The sequence below is a fragment of the Chionomys nivalis genome, chromosome 11 (genome assembly GCF_950005125.1).
Source record: "Chionomys nivalis chromosome 11, mChiNiv1.1, whole genome shotgun sequence".
Lineage (NCBI taxonomy): Eukaryota > Metazoa > Chordata > Mammalia > Rodentia > Cricetidae > Chionomys > Chionomys nivalis.
The window spans coordinates 76,867,668-76,877,135 of record NC_080096.1 but is presented as its reverse complement, the minus strand read 5'-3'; the positions used below and the strand labels follow the sequence as shown (position 1 = coordinate 76,877,135).

General features: G+C 44.2%; 1 pseudogene; it reads left to right on the top strand.

Moving 5' to 3' along the window:
• Positions 1 to 2,071: 2,071 nt before the first annotated feature.
• On the top strand, positions 2,072 to 5,601 carry LOC130884381 (lipid scramblase CLPTM1L-like; annotated as a pseudogene).
• Positions 5,602 to 9,468: the final 3,867 nt, after the last annotated feature.

Below are 9,468 nucleotides of genomic sequence, written 5' to 3'. Positions count from 1 at the left end.
TTTTTTTTAATCCTCTGTGGAAACAAAAGCTGAATTTATTTTCCAAAGCAACATATGCTTAGACCCAAATTTTGAAGTCAAGATACCTTTAAAATATTTATGTTGATTTATCTTAGCAGCCTGTACACTAAAATATCTCTCTGTACTTAATTCATTCATAGTCAAAAAATTCAAAGGAAACATAATAGTATATATAACTATGCAACCTATTGCTTTTTTTGCTTCTTTAATCTGTGACTGTCTGTATCCTGTCTCTTTAAAGACTTTATTTTTTTATAATAGTCTATACTCTTTTTCCTCTCTTCCCAAGTCTGTGCACATTTATTCAAACTGTGACCCATTCAGAGGTCTTTTTTCAGTCTGAATTTGTCTTTATTATGTATCTTTAATTATTTTCTGGAAAGGAGCATCTTTTTTAAAATGCTAATCAGGCATTCCTACAACCAACTCGGTGGCCCTGCCTGCTTGCTTTGCCCAGTTCAGCATGAAGGAGTCATGTTTATTGTCAGTTATATGAGCCATGTTCTCTGCCCCAGATCCAAACATGCAGTGGGTCCACTTTGCCATCAATCAACCTGTAACACCCTGCTCATAAACCTCATTCAAGTTCTCTATAGCTGGACCCCCAAAAAAGCCATGTAAGTTCATCTGAAAAAAAAATGCAGCTACCAAGAAGCTGCACTAAACTCTGTTCTCTTGTGTCTAGAATTCCTTCTCAAGCTTTCTCAGGTTTTATGTAGATGCAGTTATCCCCTGTTGGGTGCCATTTTGTAGTAGGAGATTGCATGTTTGTTTTCTGGCCATGAAAGACCCTACAGACCCCCTCCTCAGAACCCGCAGCTAGCAGGCTCCCTTGGAGAACGTCCTGTTTGCTGGAAAGATTCTCAGGATCAGCAGCTAGCCTGCTCTCGTGAGAGGAAAACAGGATATCTATAAGTTAGGATATCTACAAAGCAGGATGACTGCAAAGTAGGATATCTATAAGATAAGAACAGAATGTCTGCTGCCAGACATCTATACTGGGAGAGGAAAACCATTCATGCCCCTTGCCTCATTCCGATAACCACGCTTCTGCTTCTGTAAAATTTGCTTTTGCTACCCTCTTTCCTATAAAAAGACCTCCTCCCAGTCTGCTGGCGCACAAGTCCTCCGAAAGACTTTGTCGCCCGCAGGTACCTGTGTCTACCTAATAAACCTCTTGCAGTTTGCATCCAACCCGTGGTCTCAGCCTGGTCTTTGAGTCCGGGGATCTCCACCTGAGGGAAGGTCCCTACCGGGGTCTTTCATTTGGTGCATTGGCTGGGAAAAGAGGCCCCCACCCAGGGACCACCGACCCACCATCGGGAGGTAAGTTGGCCAGCACCAATTTGTTAGTCTGTGTCTGCATCGTTTATGTTTTTTTGTTAACTCTGTACACTCAGATCTCGGTTCTCTGTATCTGGCAGGCCCAGGAAGGAGCTGACAAGCTCGGACTTCCACCCTGCAGCCCTGGAAGACGTTCCAAGGATGTCTGGAGCCCGGAATTAGGTGGCAGCTTTCCGGAGCTCAATCTGTATTGGACCAAAAGTCTTGCTTTGCTGATTTGGGTCTGAATCTGGAGCTCGAAATTAGATGGCTATATTGTCTGTGCCTAATTGTTGGATTTTTGTGTTTAATATGTTCTTTGTTTTTGTATATCTGTTTGTACTCGAGTCTAAATTTGGTACCATGAGGCAGTAAGTAACCTCTCTTTGCAGACCCAGCTGTGGAAATCCAAAAGAAATGCTGACGGTCTGCCCCTCCTTCACCTCTCTAGGCTGTGCCTTGATGAGGCGATTGCCACCCTACCGGCCTGCTTTCTCCCCAGAGGGCACATCTCGAGCAGGGCTGGTGATCTCCTGCAGAGCAGCCTGGAGCCAGGTCTAGGCGGGGCAACCAGTTCCAGTCCAGAGCAAGCTTCTCAGCAGGGTGCAGAGCAGGGAATGGCAGTGACCCTGACTGTGGCCCCATATCTGCACCTCCAGAAAGCCCAGAGGGACCAGAAGTAGCGGTGGGCGGACTACCCCCACAGGAATCTCTGGCTCCCTTGCCCATGGCCGGAGGACTCCCGGGCAAATGCGAGCTGCCCCCTGATGATGTGGCTTTTCCCCTGACCCGCCCTAATTGGGACTTTACCACGGATGCAGGTAGGGGACACCTACATCTTTACCACCAGTTGCTCATAGCGGGTCTCCGAGGGGCAGCACGCCACCCCACTAATGTGGCTCAGGTAAAGCAAGTGTTACAAGGGAATGAGGAAACTTCCTCAGCCTTTTAAGAGAGGTTTAAGGAAGCATACAGAATATATACTCCTTATGACCCGGGGGAACCGGGGCAGGCCACTAGCATTTCATTGTCCTTTATTTGGCAGTCCAGTCCGGATATCAGAAGTAAATTACAGAGGCTGGAAGATCTGCAGGGATATACAGGATCTGCTGAAGGAGGCAAAGAAAGAGGCAGAGAGATAAAGGGAAAAGAGAGAAGGAAAGGAGAATTTACAAGTATATTTAGAGGAGCAACCAATAAATGAGGAAAGAGACATGAAAAAGAATAAAGAATTAAGCAGGCTGCTGGCCACTGTAGTTCAAGGACAAGAAAGAGAGGGAGGTAGGCTGGGAGAAAGGAAGGGGGCCAAAATGGACAGGGACCAATGTGCCTATTGCAAAAAAATGAGGCTCTTGGACCAGGGCATCCTCATTCCCCTGCCGGTCACCATGGAATACCCCCCCCCCTTTTACCAGTAAAGAAACCGGGGACTGGGGACTACCGGCCAGTGCAGGATGTGAAGGAAATTACAAAAGGGTGGAGGACATGCACCCCATGGTCCCCAACCCCTATAACTTATTGAGCACTCTGCCACCATCCCACGCTTGGTATAACATATTAGACTTAAAGGATGCCTTCTTCTGCTTGCGGCTGCATCTGGAGAGCCAGCCCTTTTTTTTTTGCCTTTGAATAGAAGGACCCAGATCTTGGCCTTCCAGGTCAATTGATCTGGACTAGGCTCCCCCAGAGATTCAAGAACAGCCCGACACTCTTTGATGAGGCCTTACACCGGGACTTGGCAGACTTTCGGGTCTGCCATTGCTCCAACACGTTGATGACCTCCTTCTGGCAGCCGCTTGGGAGAAAGAATGTCAGGAGGGCAAAAAGGCCCTCCTACAGACATTGGGACAAATAGGATATCGGGCATCAGCCAGGAAGGCTCAGATATGCCAGAAGCAAGTCATTTACCTAGGTTATCAATTAAAAGATGGACAGAAATGGCTGACCGAGGCGCGCAAACAAACTATCATTAACATCCCTACCGCTGGCTCTCCAATGCCTGCATGACTCATTACCAAACCCTGCTCCTGGATGCAGACCGGGTGTGGGCGGGAGCATGCAAGGCGTCTGGCGGCTCTCCTGCGGGGCGTTGGTTTCCCGCGGCTGCGGCTTTCCTGTGAGCGGCGGGCAGCTGCTGGGTGCGAAGGGTGGTGCTTGGCCCGCAGGCGGCATTGGCGGCACCATAGGGAGCGGAGCGCCGCAGCTCCTTCACCAGCTAGGTGGTGGGCGTGTTTGTGGTGTATGTGGTACACACCTGCTAGGTTATGTACAGTATCGCCTACACCCGTCCGTGCTCAGGTGACTCCAACTGCATCCAGATGTATCTGGCCCAGAGGCCAAAGCTGCAGCTAAGTGTTTACACCACCACACGGTCCAGCCTTGGTGCAGAGAACAATGTGGACCTGGTCTTGAATGTGGAAGACTTTGATGTGGAGTCTAAATTTGAAAGGACAGTTAATCTTTCTGTACCAAAGAAAACAAGAAACAATGGGATGCTATATGCATATATTTTCCCTACATCATGCTGGAATTCTGCCATGGCACGATGGGGAACAGGTACACCTGATCAGTCCTCTGACTACCTACATGTTCCCCAATCCAGAAGAAATTAACCTGCTCACAGGGGAGTCTGCCACACAGCAGCATATAGAAGCGGAGAAGAAGCCGTCTAATGCCCTGAATGAACCTGTTTCTCATTGGCGACCCCGGCTGACCCTGAATGTGATGGTGGATGACTTTGTCTTTGATGGGTCCTCTCTGCCTGCAGATGTGCATTGGTACATGAAGATGATTCAGCTTGGAAAGACAGTGCACTACCTTCCCATTCTGTTCATTGACCAGCTGAGCAACCGAGTTAAAGACCTGATGGTGATAAACTGCTCCACCACTGAGCTGCCACTCACTGTGTCCTACGACAAGATCTCACTGAGGCGGCTGCGCTTCTGGATCCACATGCAGGATGCCGTGTACTCCTTGCAGCAGTTTGGGTTTTCAGAAAAAGACGCAGATGAAGTGAAGGGAATTTTTGTAGACACCAACTTATATCTCTTAGCGTTGACCTTCTTTGTTGCAGCGTTTCACCTTCTTTTCGATTTCCTGGCTTTTAAAAATGACATCAGTTTCTGGAAGAAATATTTCTCAGGTACGGAATGCCTCAAGTCTTAGGCACTGATAATGGGCCCGCCTTCATCGCCCAGGTAAGTCAGTTGGTGGCCAAACTCCTAGGGGTCGAATGGAAATTACATTCTGCATATAGACCCCAAAGTTCAGGACAGGTAGAATGCATGAATAGAACAATTAAGGAGACTTTATCCAAATTAACGCTTGCAACTGGCACTAGAGACTGGGTGCTCCTCTTACCACTGGCCCTGTACAGGGCCCACAACACTCCAGGGCCTCATGGACTGACTCCTTTTAAAATCCTATATGGGGCTCCTCCCCCATTTATAAATTTCTTTAATTCAAACATTGCTGATTTTGCTAACACTCCTTCTCTGGAGGCTCATTTACAGGTGTCCACAGATTGTGCAGAGAGAGGTTTGGAAGCCACTCGCCACTGCTTACTGAGACCAACTGAACCAGCTGGTGGTACCGCATCCCTTCCAGATAGGGGACACTGTTTGGGTTCGCAGACACATGGAACAAAAACATGGAACCTGGTGGAAAGACCCTTACACTGTCCTTCTGACCACCCCAACGGCACTAAAGGTTGACGGCATCGCAGCCTGGATCCACGCCTCACACGTTAAGGCCACCCATACAGCTGAAAAAGTGGAGCCCACCACGACCCCAGCATGGAGAGCCCAACGCACTCAAAACCCCTTAAAGATAAGGCTTACCCGTGGGGCCCTTGGATCATTATATGGGCCCTACTAAGACTAGAGATGGTGACATTCCCGGGATATGGCTGCCATCACTGGGGGGGGGGGGGTCGACATGGGACCAGGAACAAAGACTTCTATGTTTGTCCAGGACAAAACACACAAAAGGGACGTGGAGGGCCAAAGGACCGTTACTGTGCCCAATGAGGTTGCGAAACCACGGGGAAGGCTTATTGGAAACCCTCCTCCACCTCGGATCTAATCACACTCAGACGAGGAACCACACCTGGGTACTCAAGAATGGGACCCTGGACTTGCGGGGGAAAAAGCTTGTGGCCCCTGCTATGATATCGCTACCACTACCAATGTCCAGGGCGCCACCCCAGGAGGTAGATGCAACCCCTTAGTCCTAGATTATGGAGACCAGCCAATTTAGACAACTTCAGGCAGCCATGCATACTGATATCAAGGCGTTGGAAGAATCAGTTAGCACACTTGAAAAGTCATTAACCTCCCTCTCAGAGGTAGTCCTACAAAACAAGAGGGGGCTAGACATGTTGTTTTTGCAAGAGGGTGGGTTATGCGCGGCACTCAAAGAGGAATGTTGTTTCTATGCGGACCATACTGGGCTGGTGAGAGACAATATGGCAAAGCTTAGAGAGAGGTTAAGACAGAGACAAAAGCTGCTCGAATAACGACAAGGATGGTTCGAAGGATGGTTTAATAAGTCTCCCTGGTTTACGACTCTATTGTCTTCTCTGATGGGTCCCTTGATTATCCTCCTTCTGATACTCCTGTTTGGGCCCTGCATCTTAAACCGCTTGGTCCAGTTTATAAAAGACAGGCTGTCAGTTTTTCAGGCCCTAGTACTGACCCATCAGTATCATATGTTACAACAAAAAGAAACCAAGGTTCCGTAACTGCTTAGAGTAAAAGATTTAACTCTATGATAAAAAGAAAAAGGGGGGAATGAAAGACCCTACAGACCCCCTCCTCAGAACCCGCAGCTAGCAGGCTCCCTGGGAGAACATCCTGTTTGCTGGAAAGATTCTCAGGATCAGCAGCTAGCCTGCTCTCATGAGAGGAAAACAGGATATCTATAAGTTAGGATATCTACAAAGCAGGATGACTGCAAAGTAGGATATCTATAAGATAAGAACAGAATGTCTGCTGCCAGACATCTATACTGGGAGAGGAAAACCATTCATGCCCCTTGCCTCATTCCTATAACCACGCTTCTGCTTCTGTAAAACTTGCTTTTGCTACCCTCTTTCCTATAAAAAGACCTCCTCCCAGTCTGCTGGCACACAAGTCCTCCGAAAGACTTTGTCGCCCGCAGGTACCTTTGTCTACCTAATAAACCTCTTGCAGTTTGTATCCGACCCGTGGTCTCGGCCTGGTCTTTGAGTCCGGGGATCTCCACCTGAGGGAAGGTTCCTACTGGGGTCTTTCAGCCACACATACCCAAAATAATCACACAGAAACTATATTAATTAAAACACTGCTTGACTTATTAGCTCAGGCTTCTTGTTAACTAACTCTTAAGTCTTAAATTAACCCATTCCTATTATTTTGTATTTTATAATGAGACTTGTTGTTTACTGGTAATATTCTGGGACATCTGTCTTCTTCAGCAGCTATATGGCATCTCCTTGACTCTGCCTATTCTCTCTATCTCTGTTCAGATTTTCTGCCTGACTATATTCTGTCCTGCCGTAGGCCCAAAGAAGCTCTTTACTAACCAATGGTATTAAAACATATTCATATCATGCAGAAAGAAATCCCACATCAGAGAAACAGCTGAGTGTGTACAACTCTCAGATATGTAAGCATAGTCATTTTGGATCTTCTAAGCTGACTGAATATAATTGAATGAATAATTCCAGAGAAAACCATCTAATCACACATCTGAACTAAGAGAAATAACCAATTAAAGTTGTTATAAATCACTTGATTGAGGAACAGCATGTTGCACATTTGGTTACTGGAATTTCTAAACTGTCTCACTGTTTTCTTTCTTAAAAGAAAGATTTTTCACAAGACTGAGGTCATTATATTTTTAAAACATGACATCATTAAGAGAGAATTCCTAGCAGTTTTGGGTTACACTGCTAAAATGGGTTTACTTATTTAATAACTTTATGGAAAAAATAAACAACACGCTTTTTAGGATCCTATAGCTCAACACATCACATTTCCCTTCTTACCCAGCTCAGCTTTTCTCAGCTTTTCTTTCCCACACCAATTGTAGAAATTCAGAATTTTGTTTTCCCATTTTCTTGCTTCATATCTTTTTATGTATTTGCCATCTATTTCTCTGTCACAATCAAATATTTATTATTTGTTCTTTGTTAGTTGATATTTTTGAATTACAATGAAATGATACAAAAAATACACTTATAAGTTTTATATTACAAATCCATCAGTGTGCCAAACAGGATAAATAAATGGGTCTTTCATTTAAAACACCCACACCACCTGAAGTCAGCTCCAGTTATGAAATTAGTACTTTCTTTCACTACATATGCATATATCTTTATGCATAAATTTAAAGTAAGTATATAGCACTTGTTAATTAAATGTGATTTGCATGAGTTTCTGAAATTATTTATGTTTATAAATGTGAATGGCATACACCTCAGGTTCTCTATGCCAATGGGTGTATGCTTTAGATATTCTGATATTTTCATGTGTATGTGTGTATATATACTTGTGCTTATAAATAAATATGGATACAGCTTTAAAATATGCATGCAGAGAATATGCATACAGTATGAATGAATTTATGGTGTGAACATTCATGAATATATGTATATGAACATGAAGACTGTATATTTGATAAAGGGCTTATTTAAAATAATTAGGGAACTAATGAGCTGTTCAGTGGGTAAAGGTACTTGCTGCCAAATTTGTCAACATGAGTGGATCCTAGAAACCCATAAGGTGTCCTGAAATAACCAACTCCCTCAAGTTTACCCTGATCGAGCAAGTAAAACCACAACAGGTTTAAACGTGGTTCAGAAAATATTTTGAAGAAGAGACTGGCACCTGAAAGTTCTCCTCTGACTTTCACATACCATGGGACATGCAGTCCTGTATACCAACATATTAGTAAATTCGTTTTTAAAAATAAAATTTAAATTCTTCTCCATACATTCACCAAGTAGATACTCATGTTCTTGATTTAAGCACCTTTGCCTGGATTCAGTATTCCATGTATTCATCTGCAAGCTTATTTCTGGGATGTGATATTGCTGCAGAAAGACATCAACAATCACTTAAATAAATGTATCAAACACATCAGTATTATTATAAAGCCCTTAACAAGAAAATACTCGAAAGGGAGATGTAAATAAGTTAGTATTTAACAAAATTGAGCTCTAATATTTTAGATTGCCTTTACTGAGACAATGAAATTCCCAATCAAGGTCTTGGATAACACCATTTGACCTCTGAAAGGTGCCACACGAAGTCCACTAATTAAAGACAAGTGTATTTCTATGAAGCCATTGATGACATGACTTGCTGACAGAATACCCTTTCTGGACTGCTAAATGAGCAAGCCCAGAGTTAGCAGCCATCACTAGTAAGCAATGAATTACTTGCTTCCTTTCCACACTGCACCCTTAGGATGCCATAATGGGTAATGTGCTTTATTTTTTCTAGGTTTAGCAATCACACAATATAATGATGCTACAAAGTTTCCATTGTCTTACCTCGGAGACTTCTGCCTGCTCAATATGTTCAATGGGTGTGCTTGTGAGGTCCCAGTCTCATCAAGAAATTCCAACCTCAAACAAATCAGCAACACTTTTCTGTAATTTGCTGTTTAATCCTCAATGCAAACTTTTTAAGCATCTGAAACACACTCAGAAATCTCCCAGTTTACTAATCAGCCTGGTTATAAATACCGTGTAATGCAGCATTTAAGAGGGCTGTAACAACAAAGTGTCTCATCATTGTCAGTCATATGCATGTTTCAGTTCATTTTCTCTTTTCCATAAGGATGGAACACCATTGTTAGCATCCCAGTTTCGAAGACGATAGAATGAAGATTAAGAGTAAATTGAAGTTTTCAAAATGAGGAATATCCAAACCAAAACCTGAATCTACCTTACATACTTTTTTCAGATATTTATTTCATGTTTCTCTTATGTGTGTTTGTGTTTGTCTGTGTCAGTATATGCCACATGTGTGTGGGCACCTCAGAAGGCTAGAAGTGTCAGATCCCAAGAGGTGTGTGAGTTAACCAACATGAGTTCTGGGAACCAAATCTGGGTCTTCTGCAATAGCTGCAAGTGAT